Source organism: Dermacentor andersoni, unplaced genomic scaffold (assembly GCF_023375885.2).
Source record: "Dermacentor andersoni unplaced genomic scaffold, qqDerAnde1_hic_scaffold ctg00000039.1, whole genome shotgun sequence".
Lineage (NCBI taxonomy): Eukaryota > Metazoa > Arthropoda > Arachnida > Ixodida > Ixodidae > Dermacentor > Dermacentor andersoni.
In genome coordinates, this window is record NW_027314752.1 from 33,898,601 (window position 1) to 33,920,288 (window position 21,688).

Consider the following 21,688-nt stretch of genomic DNA (forward strand, 5'->3'; position numbering starts at 1 on the left):
ACGCCCGATTCTTCGTGGGATGTGATTTTCTTATACGCACAAGAACACATTGACCCAACAGGGCAGGGGGTGTAGTTCTTAGGGCGAATATGCCTTTTCACCACTGCATGTCTTGTTTCATGGTATGCCGTAGTGCTAGACGTTTCTGCTGCCACGCGTGCGGCTTAGCTCTGACGCCCGATTCTTCGTGGGATGTGATTTTCTTATACGCACAAGAACACATTTATCCAACAGGGCAGTGGCTGTAGGTATTAGGGCGAATATGGCGTTTCACGACTGCACGTCTTGTTTAACGGTATGCCATAGTGCTAGACGTTTCTGCTGCCACGCGTGCGGCTTAGCTCTGACGCCCGATTCTTCGTGGGATATGATTTTCTTATACGCACAAGAATACAATAATCTAACAGGTCAGGGGGTGTAGTTCCTAGGGCGAATATGGCGTTCCACCTCTGCATGTCTTGTTTTACAGTATGCCATAGTGCTAGACGTTTCCGCTGCCGCGCGTGCTGCTTTACTCTGACGCCCAATTCTACGTGGGATATTGTTTTCTTATACGCACAAGAACACATTAATCCAACAGGGCAGGGGGTGTAGTTCTTAGGGCGAATATGCCTTTTCACCACTGCATGTCTTGTTTCATGGTATGCCATAGTGCTAGACGTTTCTGCTGCCACGCGTGCGGCTTAGCTCTGACGCCCGATTCCTCGTGGGATGTGATTTTCTTATACGCACAAGAACACAATAATCTAACAGGTCAGGGGGTGTAGTTCCTAGGGTGAATATGGCGTTCCACCTCTGCATGTCTTGTTTTACGGTATGCCATAGTGCTAGACGTTTCCGCTGCCGCGCGTGCTGCTTAACTCTGACGCCCGATTCTTCGTGGGATGTGATTTTCTTATACGCACAAGAACACATTGACCCAACAGGGCAGGGGGTGTAGTTCTTAGGGCGAATATGCCTTTTCACCACTGCATGTCTTGTTTCATGGTATGCCGTAGTGCTAGACGTTTCTGCTGCCACGCGTGCGGCTTAGCTCTGACGCCCCATTCTTCGTGGGATGTGATTTTCTTATACGCACAAGAATACAATAATCTAACAGGTCAGGGGGTGTAGTTCCTAGGGCGAATATGGCGTTCCACCTCTGCATGTCTTGTTTTACAGTATGCCATAGTGCTAGACGTTTCCGCTGCCGCGCGTGCTGCTTTACTCTGACGCCCAATTCTACGTGGGATATTGTTTTCTTATACGCACAAGAACACATTAATCCAACAGGGCAGGGGGTGTAGTTCTTAGGGCGAATATGCCTTTTCACCACTGCATGTCTTGTTTCATGGTATGCCATAGTGCTAGACGTTTCTGCTGCCACGCGTGCGGCTTAGCTCTGACGCCCGATTCCTCGTGGGATGTGATTTTCTTATACGCACAAGAACACAATAATCTAACAGGTCAGGGGGTGTAGTTCCTAGGGTGAATATGGCGTTCCACCTCTGCATGTCTTGTTTTACGGTATGCCATAGTGCTAGACGTTTCCGCTGCCGCGCGTGCTGCTTTACTCTGACGCCCAATTCTACGTGGGATATTGTTTTCTTATACGCACAAGAACACATTAATCCAACAGGGCAGGGGGTGTAGTTCTTAGGGCGAATATGCCTTTTCACCACTGCATGTCTTGTTTCATGGTATGCCATAGTGCTAGACGTTTCTGCTGCCACGCGTGCGGCTTAGCTCTGACGCCCGATTCTTCGTGGGATATGATTTTCTTATACGCACAAGAATACAATAATCTAACAGGTCAGGGGGTGTAGTTCCTAGGGTGAATATGGCGTTCCACCTCTGCATGTCTTGTTTTACAGTATGCCATAGTGCTAGACGTTTCCGCTGCCGCGCGTGCTGCTTTACTCTGACGCCCAATTCTACGTGGGATATTGTTTTCTTATACGCACAAGAACACATTAATCCAACAGGGCAGGGGGTGTAGTTCTTAGGGCGAATATGCCTTTTCACCACTGCATGTCTTGTTTCATGGTATGCCATAGTGCTAGACGTTTCTGCTGCCACGCGTGCGGCTTAGCTCTGACGCCCCATTCTTCGTGGGATGTGATTTTCTTATACGCACAAGAATACAATAATCTAACAGGTCAGGGGGTGTAGTTCCTAGGGCGAATATGGCGTTCCACCTCTGCATGTCTTGTTTTATGGTATGCCATAGTGCTAGACGTTTCCGCTGCCGCGCGTGCTGCTTAACTCTGACGCCCGATTCTTCGTGGGATGTGATTTTCTTATACGCACAAGAACACATTGACCCAACAGGGCAGGGGGTGTAGTTCTTAGGGCGAATATGCCTTTTCACCACTGCATGTCTTGTTTCATGGTATGCCGTAGTGCTAGACGTTTCTGCTGCCACGCGTGCGGCTTAGCTCTGACGCCCGATTCTTCGTGGGATGTGATTTTCTTATACGCACAAGAACACATTAATCCAACAGGGCAGTGGCTGTAGGTATTAGGGCGAATATGGCGTTTCACGACTGCACGTCTTGTTTAACGGTATGCCATAGTGCTAGACGTTTCTGCTGCCACGCGTGCGGCTTAGCTCTGGCGCCCGATTCTTCGTGGGACATGATTTTCTTATACGCACAAGAATACAATAATCTAACAGGTCAGGGGGTGTAGTTCCTAGGGCGAATATGGCGTTCCACCTCTGCATGTCTTGTTTTACAGTATGCCATAGTGCTAGACGTTTCCGCTGCCGCGCGTGCTGCTTTACCCTGACGCCCAATTCTACGTGGGATATTGTTTTCTTATACGCACAAGAACACATTAATCCAACAGGGCAGGGGGTGTAGTTCTTAGGGCGAATATGCCTTTTCACCACTGCATGTCTTGTTTCATGGTATGCCATAGTGCTAGACGTTTCTGCTGCCACGCGTGTGGCTTAGCTCTGACGCCCGATTCCTCGTGGGATGTGATTTTCTTATACGCACAAGAATACAATAATCTAACAGGTCAGGGGGTGTAGTTCCTAGGGCGAATATGGCGTTCCACCTCTGCATGTCTTGTTTTACAGTATGCCATAGTGCTAGACGTTTCCGCTGCCGCGCGTGCTGCTTTACTCTGACGCCCAATTCTACGTGGGATATTGTTTTCTTATACGCACAAGAACACATTAATCCAACAGGGCAGGGGGTGTAGTTCTTAGGGCGAATATGCCTTTTCACCACTGCATGTCTTGTTTCATGGTATGCCATAGTGCTAGACGTTTCTGCTGCCACGCGTGCGGCTTAGCTCTGACGCCCGATTCTTCGTGGGATGTGATTTTCTTATACGCACAAGAACACATTGACCCAACATAGCAGGGGGTGTAGTTCTTTGGGCGAATATGCCTTTTCACCACTGCATGTCTTGTTTCATGGTATGCCATAGTGCTAGACGTTTCTGCTGCCGCGCGTGCGGCTCAGCTCTGACGCCTGATTCTTCGTGGGATGTAATTTTCTTATACGCACAAGAACACATTAATCCAACAGGCCAGCGGGGGGGGGGGGTAGTTCTTAGGGCGAATATGGCGTTTCACCACTGCATGTCTTGTTTGACGGTATGCCATAGTGCTAGACGTTTCTGCTGCGGCGCGTGCGGCTTAGCTCTGACGCCCAATTCTTCGTGGGATATTATTTTCTTACACGCACAAGAACACATTAATCCAACAGGCCAGCGGGGGGGGGGGGGGGGTAGTTCTTAGGGCGAATATGGCGTTTCACCACTGCATGTCTTGTTTGACGGTATGCCATAGTGCTAGACGTTTCTCCTGCCACGCGTGCGGCTTAACTCTGACGCCCGATTCTTCGTGGGATGTGATTTTCATATACGCACAAGAACACATTAATCCAACAGGGCAGGGGGTGTTGTTCTTAGGGCGAATATGGCGTTTCACCACTGCATGTTTTGTTTGACGGTATGCCATAGTGTGAGACGTTTCCGCTGCCGCGCGTGCGGTTTAGCTCTGACGCCCGATTCTTCGTGGGATGTGATTTTCTTATACTCACAAGAACACATTAATCCAACAAGGCAGTGGGTGTAGGTATTAGGGCGAATATGGCGTTTCACCACTGCATGTCTTGTTTTACGGTATGCCATAGTGCGAGACGTTTCCGCTGCCGCGCGTGCGGCTTAGCTCTGACGCCCGATACTTCGTGGGATGTGATTTTCATATACGCACAAGAACACATTAATCCAACAGGGCAGGGGGTGTAGTTCTTAGGGCGAATATGGCGATTCACCACTGCATGTCTTGTTTTACGGTATGCCATATTCCTAGACGTTTCTGCTGCCGCGCGTGCGGCTTAGCTGTGAGGCCCGATTCTTCGTGGGATATTATTTTCTTATATGCACAAGAACACATTAATCCAAAAGGCCAGGGTGGGGATAGTACTTAGGGCGAGTATGGCGTTTCACCACTGCATGTCTTGTTTTATGGTATGCCATAGTGCTAGACGTTTCTGCTGCCGCACGTGCGGCTTAGCACAGACGCCCGATTCTTCGTGGGATATTATTTTCTTATACGCACAAGAACACATTAATCCAACACGGCAGGGAGTGTAGTTCTTAGGGCGAATATGGCGTTTCAGCACTGCATGTCTTGTTTCATGGTATGCCGTAGTGCTAGACGTTTCTGCTGCCACGCGTGCGGCTTAGCTCTGACGCCCGATTCTTCGTGGGATGTGATTTTGTTATACGCACAAGAACACATTAATCCAACAGGGCAGTGGCTGTAGGTATTAGGGCGAATATGGCGTTTCACGACTGCACGTCTTGTTTAACGGTATGCCATATTCCTAGACGTTTCTGCTGCCGCGCGTGCGGTTTAGCTCTGACGCCCGATACTTCGTGGGATGTGATTTTCATATACGCACAAGAACACATTAATCCAACAGGGCAGGGGGTGTAGTTCTTAGGGCGAATATGGCGTTTCAGCACTGCATGTCTTGTTTCATGGTATGCCGTAGTGCTAGACGTTTCTGCTGCCACGCGTGCGGCTTAGCTCTGACGCCCGATTCTTCGTGGGATGTGATTTTGTTATACGCACAAGAACACACTAATCCAACAGGGCAGTGGCTGTAGGTATTAGGGCGAATATGGCGTTTCACGACTGCACGTCTTGTTTAACGGTACGCCATATTCCTAGACGTTTCTGCTGCCGCGCGTGCGGTTTAGCTCTGACGCCCGATACTTCGTGGGATGTGATTTTCATATACGCACAAGAACACATTAATCCAACAGGGCAGGGGGTGTAGTTCTTAGGGCGAATATGGCGTTTCAGCACTGCATGTCTTGTTTCATGGTATGCCGTAGTGCTAGACGTTTCTGCTGCCACGCGTGCGGCTTAGCTCTGACGCCCGATTCTTCGTGGGATGTGATTTTGTTATACGCACAAGAACACATTAATCCAACAGGGCAGTGGCTGTAGGTATTAGGGCGAATATGGCGTTTCACGACTGCACGTCTTGTTTAACGGTATGCCATATTCCTAGACGTTTCTGCTGCCGCGCGTGCGGTTTAGCTCTGACGCCCGATTCTTCGTGGGATATTATTTTCTTATACGCACAAGAACACATTAATCCAACACGGCAGGGAGTGTAGTTCTTAGGGCGAATATGGCGTTTCAGCACTGCATGTCTTGTTTCATGGTATGCCGTAGTGCTAGACGTTTCTGCTGCCACGCGTGCGGCTTAGCTCTGACGCCCGATTCTTCGTGGGATGTGATTTTGTTATACGCACAAGAACACATTAATCCAACAGGGCAGTGGCTGTAGGTATTAGGGCGAATATGGCGTTTCACGACTGCACGTCTTGTTTAACGGTATGCCATAGTGCGAGACGTTTCCGCTGCCGCGCGTGCGGTTTAGCTCTGACGCCCGATTCTTCGTGGGATGTGATTTTCTTATACTCACAAGAACACAATATTCTAACGAGGCAGGGGCTGTACTTCTTACGGCGAATATGGCGTTTCACCACTGCATGTCTTGTTTCACGGTAAGCCATAGTGCGAGACGTTTCTGCTGCCGCGCGTGCGGCTTAGCTCTGACGCCCGATTCTTCGTGCGATATTATTTTCTTATACGCGCAAGAACACATTATTCCAACAGGCCAGGGGTGTTGTTCTTAGGGCGAATATGGCTTTTCACCACTGCATGTCTTGTTTTACGGTATGCCATAGTGCGAGACGTTTCCGCTGCCGCGCGTGCGGTTTAGCTCTGACGCCCGATTCTTCGTGGGATGTGATTTTCTTATACTCACAAGAACACAATATTCTAACGAGGCAGGGGGTGTACTTCTTAGGGCGAATATGGCGTTTCACCACTGCATGTCTTGTTTCACGGTATGCCATAGTGCTAGACGTTTCCGCTGCCACGCGTGCGGCTTAGCTCTGACGCCCGATTCTTCGTGGGATATTATTTTCTTATACGCGCAAGAACACATTATTCCAACAGGCCAGGGGTGTTGTTCTTAGGGCGAATATGGCTTTTCACCACTGCATGTCTTGTTTTACGGTATGCCATGGTGCGAGACGTTTCTGCTGCCGCGCGTGCGGCTAAGCTCTGACGCCCGATTCTTCGTGGGATATTATTTTCTTATACGCACAAGAACACATTAATCCAACAGGGCAGGGAGTGTAGTTCTTAAGGCGAATATGGCGTTTCACCACTGCATGTCTTGTTCTTCGGTTTGCCATACTGCTAGACGTTTCCGCTGCCACGCGTGCGGCTTAACTCTGACGCCCGATTCCTCGTGGGATGTGATTTTCTTATACGCACAAGAACACAATAATCTAACAGGTCAGGGGGTGTAGTTCCTAGGGCGAATATGGCGTTCCACCTCTGCATGTCTTGTTTTATGGTATGCCATAGTGCTAGACGTTTCTGCTGCCACGCGTGCGGCTTAGCTCTGACGCCCGATTCTTCGTGGGATGTGATTTTCTTATACGCACAAGAATACAATAATCTAACAGGTCAGGGGGTGTAGTTCCTAGGGCGAATATGGCGTTCCACCTCTGCATGTCTTGTTTTACAGTATGCCATAGTGCTAGACGTTTCCGCTGCCGCGCGTGCTGCTTAACTCTGACGCCCGATTCTTCGTGGGATGTGATTTTCTTATACGCACAAGAACACATTGACCGAACAGGGCAGGGGGTGTAGTTCTTAGGGCGAATATGCCTTTTCACCACTGCATGTCTTGTTTCATGGTATGCCGTAGTGATAGACGTTTCTGCTGCCACGCGTGCGGCTTAGCTCTGACGCCCGATTCTTCGTGGGATGTGATTTTGTTATACGCACAAGAACACATTAATCCAACAGGGCAGTGGCTGTAGGTATTAGGGCGAATATGGCGTTTCACGACTGCACGTCTTGTTTAACGGTATGCCATAGTGCTAGACGTTTCTGCTGCCACGCGTGCGGCTTAGCTCTGACTCCCGATTCTTCGTGGGATATTATTTTCTTATGCGTACAAGAACACATTATTCCAACAGGTCAGGGGGGGGTAGTTCTTAGGGCGAATATTTCGTTTCACCACTGCATGTCTTGTTTTACGGTATGCCATAGTGCGAGACGTTTCCGCTGCCGCGCGTGCGGCTTAGCTCTGACGCCCAATTCTTCGTAGGATATTATTTTCTTATACGCACGAGAACACATTAATCCAACAGGCCAGCGGGGGGGGGGGGGGGGGTAGTTCTTAGGGCGAATATGGCGTTTCACCACTGCATGTCTTGTTTGACGGTATGCCATAGTGCTAGACGTTTCTCCTGCCACGCGTGCGGCTTAACTCTGACGCCCGATTCTTCGTGGGATGTGATTTTCATATACGCACAAGAACACATTAATCCAACAGGGCAGGGGGTGTTGTTCTTAGGGCGAATATGGCGTTTCACCACTGCATGTCTTGTTTCACGGTAAGCCATAGTGCGAGACGTTTCTGCTGCCGCGCGTGCGGCTTAGCTCTGACGCCCAATTCTTCGTAGGATATTATTTTCTTATGCGCACAAGAACACATTAATCCAACATGCCAGCGGGGGGGGGGGGGTAGTTCTTAGGGCGAATATGGCGTTTCACCACTGCATGTCTTGTTTGACGGTATGCCATAGTGCTAGACGTTTCTCCTGCCACGAGTGCGGCTTAACTCTGACGCCCGATTCTTCGTGGGATGTGATTTTCATATACGCACAAGAACACATTAATCCAACAGGGCAGGGGGTGTTGTTCTTAGGGCGAATATGGCGTTTCACCACTGCATGTCTTGTTTGACGGTATGCCATAGTGCGAGACGTTTCCGCTGCCGCGCGTGCGGTTTAGCTCTGACGCCCGATTCTTCGTGGGATGTGATTTTCTTATACTCACAAGAACACAATATTGTAACGAGGCAGGGGGTGTAGTTCTTAGGGGGAATACGGCGTTTCACCACTGCATGTCTTGTTTGATGGTATGCCATAGTGCTAGACGTTTCTCCTGCCACGCGTTCGGCTTAACTCTGACGCCCGATTCTTCGTTGGATGTGATTTTCATATACGCACAAGAATACATTAATCCAACAGGGCAGGGAGTGTACTTCTTAGGGCGAATATGGCGTTTCACCACTGCATGTCTTGTTTCACGGTAAGCCATAGTGCGAGACGTTTCTGCTGCCGCGCGTGCGGCTTAGCTCTGACGCCCAATTCTTCGTGCGATATTATTTTCTTATACGCACAAGAACACATTAATCCGACAGGGAAGGGAGTGTAGTTCTTAGGGCGAATATGGCGTTTCACCACTGCATGTCTTGTTTCACGGTATGCCATAGTGCTAGACGTTTCCGCTGCCACGCGTGCGGCTTAGCTCTGACGCCCGATTCTTCGTGGGATATTATTTTCTTATACGCGCAAGAACACATTATTCCAACAGGCCAGGGGTGTTGTTCTTAGGGCGAATATGGCTTTTCACCACTGCATGTCTTGTTTTACGGTATGCCATGGTGCGAGACGTTTCTGCTGCCGCGCGTGCGGCTTAGCTCTGACGCCCGATTCTTCGTGGGATATTATTTTCTTATACGCACAAGAACACATTAATCCAACAGGGCAGGGAGTGTAGTTCTTAAGGCGAATATGGCGTTTCACCACTGCATGTCTTGTTCTTCGGTTTGCCATACTGCTAGACGTTTCCGCTGCCACGCGTGCGGCTTAACTCTGACGCCCGATTCCTCGTGGGATGTGATTTTCTTATACGCACAAGAACACAATAATCTAACAGGTCAGGGGGTGTAGTTCCTAGGGCGAATATGGCGTTCCACCTCTTCATGTCTTGTTTTATGGTATGCCATAGTGCTAGACGTTTCTGCTGCCACGCGTGCGGCTTAGCTCTGACGCCCGATTCTTCGTGGGATGTGATTTTCTTATACGCACAAGAATACAATAATCTAACAGGTCAGGGGGTGTAGTTCCTAGGGCGAATATGGCGTTCCACCTCTGCATGTCTTGTTTTACGGTATGCCATAGTGCTAGACGTTTCCGCTGCCGCGCGTGCTGCTTAACTCTGACGCCCGATTCTTCGTGGGATGTGATTTTCTTATACGCACAAGAACACATTGACCGAACAGGGCAGGGGGTGTAGTTCTTAGGGCGAATATGCCTTTTCACCACTGCACGTCTTGTTTAACGGTATGCCATAGTCCTAGACGTTTCTGCTGCGGCGCGTGCGGCTTAGCTCTGACGCCCAATTCTTCGTGGGATGTAATTTTCTTATACGCACAAGAACACACTAATCCAACAGGTCAGGGGGGGTAGTTCTTAGGGCGAATATGGCGTTTCACCACTGCATGTCTTGTTTTACGGTATGCCATAGTCCTAGACGTTTCTGCTGCGGCGCGTGCGGCTTAGCTCTGACGCCCAATTCTTCGTGGGATATTATTTTCTTATACGCACAAGAACACATTAATCCAACAGGCCAGCGGGGGGGGGGGGGGGGGGGTAGTTCTTAGGGCGAATATGGCGTTTCACCACTGCATGTCTTGTTTGACGGTATGCCATAGTGCTAGACGTTTCTCCTGCCACGCGTGCGGCTTAACTCTGACGCCCGATTCTTCGTGGGATGTGATTTTCATATACGCACAAGAACACATTAATCCAACAGGGCAGGGGGTGTTGTTCTTAGGGCGAATATGGCGTTTCACCACTGCATGTCTTGTTTCACGGTAAGCCATAGTGCGAGACGTTTCTGCTGCCGCGCGTGCGGCTTAGCTCTGACGCCCAATTCTTCGTAGGATATTATTTTCTTATGCGCACAAGAACACATTAATCCAACAGGCCAGCGGGGGGGGGGGGGTAGTTCTTAGGGCGAATATGGCGTTTCACCACTGCATGTCTTGTTTGATGGTATGCCATAGTGCTAGACGTTTCTCCTGCCACGCGTGCGGCTTAACTCTGACGCCCGATTCTTCGTTGGATGTGATTTTCATATACGCACAAGAACACATTAATCCAACAGGGCAGGGAGTGTACTTCTTAGGGCGAATATGGCGTTTCACCACTGCATGTCTTGTTTCACGGTAAGCCATAGTGCGAGACGTTTCTGCTGCCGCGCGTGCGGCTTAGCTCTGACGCCCAATTCTTCGTGCGATATTATTTTCTTATACGCACAAGAACACATTAATCCGACAGGGAAGGGAGTGTAGTTCTTAGGGCGAATATGGCGTTTCACCACTGCATGTCTTGTTTCACGGTATGCCATAGTGCTAGACGTTTCCGCTGCCACGCGTGCGGCTTAGCTCTGACGCCCGATTCTTCGTGGGATATTATTTTCTTATACGCGCAAGAACACATTATTCCAACAGGCCAGGGGTGTTGTTCTTAGGGCGAATATGGCTTTTCACCACTGCATGTCTTGTTTTACGGTATGCCATGGTGCGAGACGTTTCTGCTGCCGCGCGTGCGGCTTAGCTCTGACGCCCGATTCTTCGTGGGATATTATTTTCTTATACGCACAAGAACACATTAATCCAACAGGGCAGGGAGTGTAGTTCTTAAGGCGAATATGGCGTTTCACCACTGCATGTCTTGTTCTTCGGTTTGCCATACTGCTAGACGTTTCCGCTGCCACGCGTGCGGCTTAACTCTGACGCCCGATTCCTCGTGGGATGTGATTTTCTTATACGCACAAGAACACAATAATCTAACAGGTCAGGGGGTGTAGTTCCTAGGGCGAATATGGCGTTCCACCTCTTCATGTCTTGTTTTATGGTATGCCATAGTGCTAGACGTTTCTGCTGCCACGCGTGCGGCTTAGCTCTGACGCCCGATTCTTCGTGGGATGTGATTTTCTTATACGCACAAGAATACAATAATCTAACAGGTCAGGGGGTGTAGTTCCTAGGGCGAATATGGCGTTTCACCTCTGCATGTCTTGTTTTACGGTATGCCATAGTACTAGACGTTTCCGCTGCCGCGCGTGCTGCTTAACTCTGACGCCCGATTCTTCGTGGGATGTGATTTTCTTATACGCACAAGAACACATTGACCGAACAGGGCAGGGGGTGTAGTTCTTAGGGCGAATATGCTTTTTCACCACTGCATGTCTTGTTTCATGGTATGCCGTAGTGCTAGACGTTTCTGCTGCCACGCGTGCGGCTTAGCTCTGACGCCCGATTCTTCGTGGGATGTGATTTTGTTATACGCACAAGAACACATTAATCCAACAGGGCAGTGGCTGTAGGTATTAGGGCGAATATGGCGTTTCACGACTGCACGTCTTGTTTAACGGTATGCAATAGTCCTAGACGTTTCTGCTGCGGCGCGTGCGGCTTAGCTCTGACGCCCAATTCTTCGTGGGATATTATTTTCTTATACGCACAAGAACACATTAATCCAACAGGCCAGCGGGGGGGGGGGGGGGGGGTAGTTCTTAGGGCGAATATGGCGTTTCACCACTGCATGTCTTGTTTGACGGTATGCCATAGTGCTAGACGTTTCTGCTGCGGCGCGTGCGGCTTAGCTCTGACGCCCAATTCTTCGTGGGATATTATTTTCTTATACGCACAAGAACACATTAATCCAACAGGCCAGCGGGGGGGGGGGGGGTAGTTCTTAGGGCGAATATGGCGTTTCACCACTGCATGTCTTGTTTGACGGTATGCCATAGTGCTAGACGTTTCTGCTGCCACGCGTGCGGCTTAGCTCTGACGCCCGATTCTTCGTGGGATGTGATTTTGTTATACGCACAAGAACACATTAATCCAACAGGGCAGTGGCTGTAGGTATTAGGGCGAATATGGCGTTTCACGACTGCACGTCTTGTTTAACGGTATGCCATAGTCCTAGACGTTTCTGCTGCGGCGCGTGCGGCTTAGCTCTGACGCCCAATTCTTCGTGGGATATTATTTTCTTATACGCACAAGAACACATTAATCCAACAGGCCAGCGGGGGGGGGGGGGGTAGTTCTTAGGGCGAACATGGCGTTTCACCACTGCATGTCTTGTTTGACGGTATGCCATAGTGCTAGACGTTTCTGCTGCGGCGCGTGCGGCTTAGCTCTGACGCCCAATTCTTCGTGGGATATTATTTTCTTATACGCACAAGAACACATTAATCCAACAGGCCAGCGGGGGGGGGGGGGGTAGTTCTTAGGGCGAATATGGCGTTTCACCACTGCATGTCTTGTTTCATGGTATGCCGTAGTGCTAGACGTTTCCGCTGCCACGCGTGCGGCTTAGCTCTGACGCCCGATTCTTCGTGGGATGTGATTTTCTTATACGCACAAGAACACACTAATCCAACAGGTCAGGGGGGGTAGTTCTTAGGGCGAATATGGCGTTTCACCTCTGCATGTCTTGTTTTACGGTATGCCATAGTCCTAGACGTTTCTGCTGCGGCGCGTGCGGCTTAGCTCTGACGCCCAATTCTTCGTGGGATATTATTTTCTTATACGCACAAGAACACATTAATCCAACAGGCCAGCGGGGGGGGGGGGGGGGTAGTTCTTAGGGCGAATATGGCGTTTCACCACTGCATGTCTTGTTTGACGGTATGCCATAGTGCTAGACGTTTCTCCTGCCACGCGTGCGGCTTAACTCTGACGCCCGATTCTTCGTGGGATGTGATTTTCATATACGCACAAGAACACATTAATCCAACAGGGCAGGGGGTGTAGGTATTAGGGCGAATATGGCGCTTCACCACTGCATGTCTTGTTTTACGGTATGCCATAGTGCGAGACGTTTCCGCTGCCGCGCGTGCGGCTTAGCTCTGACGCCCGATACTTCGTGGGATGTGATTTTCATATACGCACAAGAACACATTAATCCAACAGGGCAGGGGGTGTAGTTCTTAGGGCGAATATGGCGTTTCACCACTGCATGTCTTGTTTTACGGTATGCCATATTCCTAGACGTTTCTGCTGCCGCGCGTGCGGCTTAGCTGTGAGGCCCGATTCTTCGTGGGATATTATTTTCTTATATGCACAAGAACACATTAATCCAAAAGGCCAGGGTGGGGATAGTACTTAGGGCGAGTATGGCGTTTCACCACTGCATGTCTTGTTTTATGGTATGCCATAGTGCTAGACGTTTCTGCTGCCGCACGTGCGGCTTAGCACAGACGCCCGATTCTTCGTGGGATATTATTTTCTTATACGCACAAGAACACATTAATCCAACACGGCAGGGAGTGTAGTTCTTAGGGCGAATATGGCGTTTCACCACTGCATGTCTTGTTTTATGGTATGCCATAGTGCTAGACGTTTCTGCTGCCACGCGTGCGGCTTAGCTCTGACTCCCGATTCTTCGTAGGATGTGATTTTCTTATACGCACAAGAATACAATAATCTAACAGGTCATAGGGTGCAGTTCCTAGGGCGAATATGGCGTTCATCCTCTGCATGTCTTGTTTTACGGTATGCCATAGTGCTAGACGTTTCTACTGCCGCGCGTGCGGCTTAGCTCTGACGCCCGATTCTTCGTGGGATGTTATTTTCTTATACGCACAAGAACACATTATACCAACAGGCCAGGGGGGGGGGGTAGTTCTTAGGGCGAATATGGCGTTTCACCACTGCATGTCTTGTTTCACAGTATGCCATAGTGCTAGACGTTTCTACTGCCGCGCGAGCGGCTTAGCACTGACGCCCGATTCTTCGTGGGATGTGATTTTCTTATAGGCACAAGAACACATTAATCGAACAGGGTAGGGGGTGTAGTTCCTAGGGCGAATATGGCGTTTCACCACGGCATGTCTTGTTTGGCGGTATGCCATACTGCTAGACGTTTCTGCTGCCACGCGTGCGGCTTAACTCTGACGCCCGATTCTTCGTGGGATATTATTTTCTTATGTGCACAAGAACACATTATTCCAACAGGGCAGGGGGTGTAGTTCTTAGGGCGAATATGGCGTTTCACCACTGCATGTCTTGTTTTACGGTATGCCATATTCCTAGACGTTTCTGGTGCAGCGCGTGCGGCTTAGCTCTGACGCCCGATTCTTCGTGGGATATTATTTTCTTATGCGCACAAGAACACATTATTACAACAGGGCAGGGGGTGTAGTTCTTAGGGCGAATATGGTGTTTCACCACTGCATGTCTTGTTTTACGGTATGCCATATTCCTAGGCGTTTCTGCTGCAGCGTGTGCGGCTTAGCTCTGACGCCCGATTCTTCGTGGGATATTATTTTCTTATACAGAGAAGAACACATTAATCCAACACGGCAGGGAGTGTAGTTCTTAGGGCGAATATGGCGTTTCACCACTGCATATCTTGTTTCACGGTATGCCATAGTGCTAGACGTTTCTACTGCCGCGTGTGCGGCTTAGCTCTGACGCCCGATTCTTCGTGGGATATTATTTTCTTATACAGAGAAGAACACATTAATCCAACACGGCAGGGAGTGTAGTTCTTAGGGCGAATATGGCGTTTCACCACTGCATGTCTTGTTTCACGGTATGCCATAGTGCTTGACATTTCTACTGCCGCGCGTGCGGCTTAGCACTGACGCCCGATTCTTCGTGGGATGTGATTTTCTTATACGCACAAGAACACATTAATCCAACACGGCAGGGAGTGTAGTTCTTAGGGCGAATATGGCGTTTCACCACTGCATGTCTTGTTTTATGGTATGCCATAGTGCTAGACGTTTCTGCTGCCACGCGTGCGGCTTAGCTCTGACTCCCGATTCTTCGTGGGATGTGATTTTCTTATACGCGCAAGAAGACAATATTTCCAACAGGTCACTGGGTGTAGTTCCTAGGGCGAATATGGCGTTTCACCACTGCATGTTTTGTTTTACGCTATGCCATAGTGCTAGACGTTTCCGCTGCCGCGCGTGCAGCTTAACTCTGACGCCAAATTCTTTTTGGGATATTGTTTTCTTATACGCACAAGGAAACATTAATCCAACAGGGCAGTGGGTGTAGGTATTAGGGCGAATATGGCTTTTCACGACTGCATGACTTGTTTCACGGTATGCCATAGTGCTAGACGTTTCTGCTGCCACGCGTGCGGCTCAGCTCTGACGCCCGATTCTTCGTGGGATATTATTTTTTTAACGCACAAGAACACATTATTCCAACAGGCCAGGGGGGGATAGTCCTTAGGGCGAATATGGCGTTTCACCATTGCATGTCCTCTTTTATGGTATGCCATAGTGCTAGACGTTTCTTCTGCCACGCGTGCGGCTTAGCTCTGACGCCCGATTCTTCGTGGGATGTGATTTTCTTATACGCACAAGAATACAATAATCTAACAAGTCAGGGAGTGTAGTTCCTAGGGCGAATATGGCGTTCCACCTCTGCATGTCTTGTTTTACGGTATGCCATAGTGCTAGACGTTTCCGCTGCCGCGCGTGCTGCTTAAATCTGACGCCCGATTCTTCGTGGGATGTGATTTTCTTATACGCACAATAACACAATATGTCCAACAGGTGAGGGGATGTAGTTCCTAGGGCGAATATGGCGTTTCACCACTGCATGTCTTGTTTTACGTTATGCAATAGTGCTAGACGTTTCTGCTGCCGCGCGTGCGGCTTAACTCTGACGCCCGATTCTTCGTTGGGATGGGATTTTCTTATACGCACAAGAACACATTAATCCAACCGGGCAGGGGGGGGATAGTCCTTAGGGCGAATATGCCTTTTCACCACTCCATGTCTTGTTTCATGGTATGCCATAGTGCTAGACGTTTCTGCTGCCGCGCGTGCGGCTTAACTCTGACGCCCGATTCTTCGTGGGATGTGATTTTCTTATACGCACAAGAACACAATATTTCCAACAGGTCAGGGGGTGTAGTTCCTAGGGCGAATATGGCGTTTCACCACTGCATGTTTTGTTTTACGCTATGCCATAGTGCTAGACGTTTCTGCTGCCACGCGTGCGGCTTAGCTCTGACGCCCGATTCTTCGTGGGATATTATTTTCTTTTACGCACAAGAACACATTAATCCAACAAGCCAGGGGGGGGGGGGGGATAGTCCTTAGGGCGAATATGGCGTTTCACGACTGCATGTCTTGTTTTATGGTATGCCATAGTGCTAGACGTTTCTGCTGCCACGCGTGCGGCTTAGCTCTGACGCCCGATTCTTCGTGGGATGTGATTTTCTTATACGCAGAAGAATACAATAATCTAACAGGTCAGGGGGTGTAGTTCATAGGGCGAATATGGCGTTCCACCTCTGCATGTCTTGTTTTACAGTATGCAATAGTGCTAGACGTTTCCGCTGCCGCGCGTGCTGCTTAACTCTGACGCCCAATTCTTTGTGGGATATTGTTTTCTTATACGCACAAGGAAACATTAATCCAACAGGGCAGTGGGTGTAGGTATTAGGGCGAATATGGCTTTTCACGACTGCATGTTTTGTTTTACGGTATGCCATAGTCCTAGACGTTTCTGCTGCCGCGCGTGCGGCTTAACTCTGACGCCCGATTCTTCGTGGGATGTGATTTTCTTGTACGCGCAAGAACACAATATTTCCAACAGGTCAGGGGGTGTAGTTCCTAGGGCGAATATGGCGTTTCACCACTGCATGTTTTGTTTTACGCTATGCCATAGTGCTAGACGTTTCCGCTGCCGCGCGTGCTGCTTAACTCTGACGCCCAATTCTTCGTGGGATATTGTTTTCTTATACGCACAAGGAAACATTAATCCAACAGGGCAGTGGGTGTAGGTATTAGGGCGAATATGGCTTTTCACGAATACATGACTTGTTTCACGGTATGCCATAGTGCTAGACGTTTCTGCTCCCGCGCGGGCGGCTTAGCTCTGACGCCCGATTCGTCGTGGGATGTGATTTTCTTATACGCACAAGAACACAATAATCCAAGAGGGCAGGGGTGTAGTTCTTAGGGCGAATTTGGCGTTTCACCACTGCATGTCTTCTTTGACGGTATGCCATAGTGCTAGACGTTTCTCCTGCCACGCGTGCGGCTTAACTCTGACGCCCGATTCTTCGTGGGATGTGATTTTCATATACGCACAAGAACACATTAATCCAACAGGGCAGGGGGTGTTGTTCTTAGGGCGAATATGGCGTTTCACCACTGCATGTTTTGTTTGACGGTATGCCATAGTGTGAGACGTTTCCGCTGCCGCGCGTGCGGTTTAGATCTGACGCCCGATTCTTCGTGGGATGTGATTTTCTTGTACGCGCAAGAACACAATATTTCCAACAGGTCAGGGGGTGTAGTTCCTAGGGCGAATTTGGCGTTTCACCACTGCATGTCTTGTTTTACGGTATGCCATAGTCCTAGACGTTTCTCCTGCCACGCGTGCGGCTTAACTCTGACGCCCGATTCTTCGTGGGATGTGATTTTCATATACGCACAAGAACACATTAATCCAACAGGGCAGGGGGTGTAGTTCTTAGGGCAAATATGGCGTTTCACCACTGCATGTCTTGTTTTACGGTATGCCATATTCCTAGACGTTTCTGCTGCCGCGCGTGCGGCTTAGCTGTGAGGCCCGATTCTTCGTGGGATATTATTTTCTTATATGCACAAGAACACATTAATCCAAAAGGCCAGGGTGGGGATAGTACTTAGGGCGAGTATGGCGTTTCACCACTGCATGTCTTGTTTTATGGTATGCCATAGTGCTAGACGTTTCTGCTGCCGCACGTGCGGCTTAGCACAGACGCCCGATTCTTCGTGGGATATTATTTTCTTATACGCACAAGAACACATTAATCCAACACGGCAGGGAGTGTAGTTCTTAGGGCGAATATGGCGTTTCACCACTGCATGTCTTGTTTTATGGTATGCCATAGTGCTAGACGTTTCTGCTGCCACGCGTGCGGCTTAGCTCTGACTCCCGATTCTTCGTAGGATGTGATTTTCTTATACGCACAAGAATACAATAATCTAACAGGTCAGAGGGTGCAGTTCCTAGGGCGAATATGGCGTTCAACCTCTGCATGTCTTGTTTTACGGTATGCCATAGTGCTAGACGTTTCTACTGCCGCGCGTGCTGCTTAGCTCTGACGCCCGATTCTTCGTGGGATGTTATTTTCTTATACGCACAAGAACACATTATACCAACAGGCCAGGGGGGGGGGGGGGTAGTTCTTAGGGCGAATATGGCGTTTCACCACTGCATGTCTTGTTTCACAGCATGCCATAGTGCTAGACGTTTCTACTGCCGCGCGAGCGGCTTAGCACTGACGCCCGATTCTTCGTGGGATGTGATTTTCTTATAGGCACAAGAACACATTAATCCAACAGGGTAGGGGGTGTAGTTCCTAGGGCGAATATGGCGTTTCACCACGGCATGTCTTGTTTGGCGGTATGCCATACTGCTGGACGTTTCTGCTGCCAGGCGTGCGGCTTAACTCTGACGCCCAATTCTTCGTGGGATATTATTTTCTTATGCGCACAAGAACACATTATTTCAACAGGGCAGGGGGTGCAGTTCTTAGGGCGAATATGGCGTTTCACCACTGCATGTCTTGTTTTACTCTATGCCATACTGCTAGACGTTTCCGCTGCCACGCGTGCGGCTTAACTCTGACGCCCGATTCCTCGTGGGATGTGATTTTCTTATACGCACAAGAACACAATAATCTAACAGGTCAGGGGGTGTAGTTCCTAGGGCGAATATGGCGTTCCACCTCTGCATGTCTTGTTTTACAGTATGCCATAGTGCTAGACGTTTCCGCTGCCGCGCGTGCTGCTTTACTCTGACGCCGAATTCTACGTGGGATATTGTTTTCTTATACGCACAAGAACACATTAATCCAACAGGGCAGGGGGTGTAGTTCTTAGGGCGAATATGCCTTTTCACCACTGCATGTCTTGTTTCATGGTATGCCATAGTGCTAGACGTTTCTGCTGCCACGCGTGCGGCTTAGCTCTGATGCCCGATTCCTCGTGGGATGTGATTTTCTTATACGCACAAGAACACAATAATCTAACAGGTCAGGGGGTGTAGTTCCTAGGGCGAATATGGCGTTCCACCTCTGCATGTCTTGTTTTATGGTATGCCATAGTGCTAGACGTTTCTGCTGCCACGCGTGCGGCTTAGCTCTGACGCCCGATTCTTCGTGGGATGTGATTTTCTTATACGCACAAGAACACATTGACCCAACAGGGCAGGGGGTGTAGTTCTTAGGGCGAATATGCCTTTTCACCACTGCATGTCTTGTTTCATGGTATGCCGTAGTGCTAGACGTTTCTGCTGCCACGCGTGCGGCTTAGCTCTGACGCCCGATTCTTCGTGGGATGTGATTTTCTTATACGCACAAGAACACAATAATCTAACAGGTCAGGGGGTGTAGTTCCTAGGGCGAATATGGCGTTTCAGCACTGCATGTCTTTTCACGGTATTCCATAGTCCTAGACGTTTCTGCTGCCACGCGTGCGGCTTAGCTCTGACGCCTGATTCTTCGTGGGATGTGATTTTCTTAAACGCACAAGAACACATTAGTCCAACAGGGCAGTGGCTGTAGGTATTAGGGCGAATATGGCGTTTCACGACTGCACGTCTTGTTTCACGGTATGCCATAGTCCTAGACGTTTCTGCTGCGGCGCGTGCGGCTTAGCTCTGACGCCCAATTCTTCGTGGGATATTATTTTCTTATACGCACAAGAACACATTAATCCAACAGGCCAGCGGGGGGGGGGGGGTAGTTCTTAGGGCGAATATGGCGTTTCACCACTGCATGTCTTGTTTGACGGTATGCCATAGTGCTAGACGTTTCTCCTGCCACGCGTGCGGCTTAACTCTGACGCCCGATTATTCGTGGGATGTGATTTTCATATACGCACAAGAACACATTAATCCAACAGGGCAGGGGGTGTTGTTCTTAGGGCGAATATGGCGTTTCACCACTGCATGTTTTGTTTGACGGTATGCCATAGTGTGAGACGTTTCCGCTGCCGCGCGTGCGGTTTAGCTCTGACGCCCGATTCTTCGTGGGATGTGATTTTCTTATACTCACAAGAACACATTAATCCAACAAGGCAGTGGGTGTAGGTATTAGGGCGAATATGGCGTTTCACCATTGCATGTCTTGTTTCACGGTATGCCATAGTGCTTGACATTTCTACTGCCGCGCGTGCGGCTTAGCACTGACGCCCGATTCTTCGTGGGATGTGATTTTCTTATACGCACAAGAACACATTATACCAACAGGCCAAGGGGGGGTGGTAGTTCTTAGGGCGAATATGGCGTTTCACCACTGCATGTCTTGTTTCACGGTATGCCATAGTGCTAGACGTTTCTACTGCCGCGCGAGCGGCTTAGCACTGACGCCCGATTCTTCGTGGGATGTGATTTTCTTATAGGCACAAGAACACATTAATCCAACAGGGTAGGGGGTGTAGTTCCTAGGGCGAATATGGCGTTTCACCACGGCATGTCTTGTTTGGCGGTATGCCATACTGCTAGACGTTTCTGCTGCCACGCGTGCGGCTTAACTCTGACGCCCGATTCTTCGTGGGATATTATTTTCTTATGCGCACAAGAACACATTATTCCAACAGGGCAGGGGGTGTAGTTCTTAGGGCGAATATGGCGTTTCACCACTGCATGTCTTGTTTTACGGTATGCCATATTCCTAGACGTTTCTGCTGCAGCGCGTGCGGCTTAGCTCTGACGCCCGATTCTTCGTGGGATATTATTTTCTTATGCGCACAAGAACACATTATTACAACAGGGCAGGGGGTGTAGTTCTTAGGGCGAATATGGCGTTTCACCACTGCATATCTTGTTTCACGGTATGCCATAGTGCTAGACGTTTCTACTGCCGCGCGTGCGGCTTAGCTCTGACGCCCGATTCTTCGTGGGATGTTATTTTCTTATACGCACAAGAACACATTATACCAACAGGCCAGGGGGGGGGGGTGTAGTTCTTAGGGCGAATATGGTGTTTCACCACTGCATGTCTTGTTTCACGGTATGCCATAGTGCTTGACATTTCTACTGCCGCGCGTGCGGCTTAGCACTGACGCCCGATTCTTCGTGGGATGTGATTTTCTTATACGCACAAGAACACATTAATCCCACACGGCAGGGAGTGTAGTTCTTAGGGCGAATATGGCGTTTCACCACTGCATGTCTTGTTTTACGGTATGCCATACTGCTAGAAGTTTCTGCTGCCACGCGTGCGGCTTAACTCTGACGCCCGATTCTTCGTGGGATATTATTTTCTTATGCGCACAAGAACACATTATTCCAACAGGGCAGGGGGTGTAGTTCTT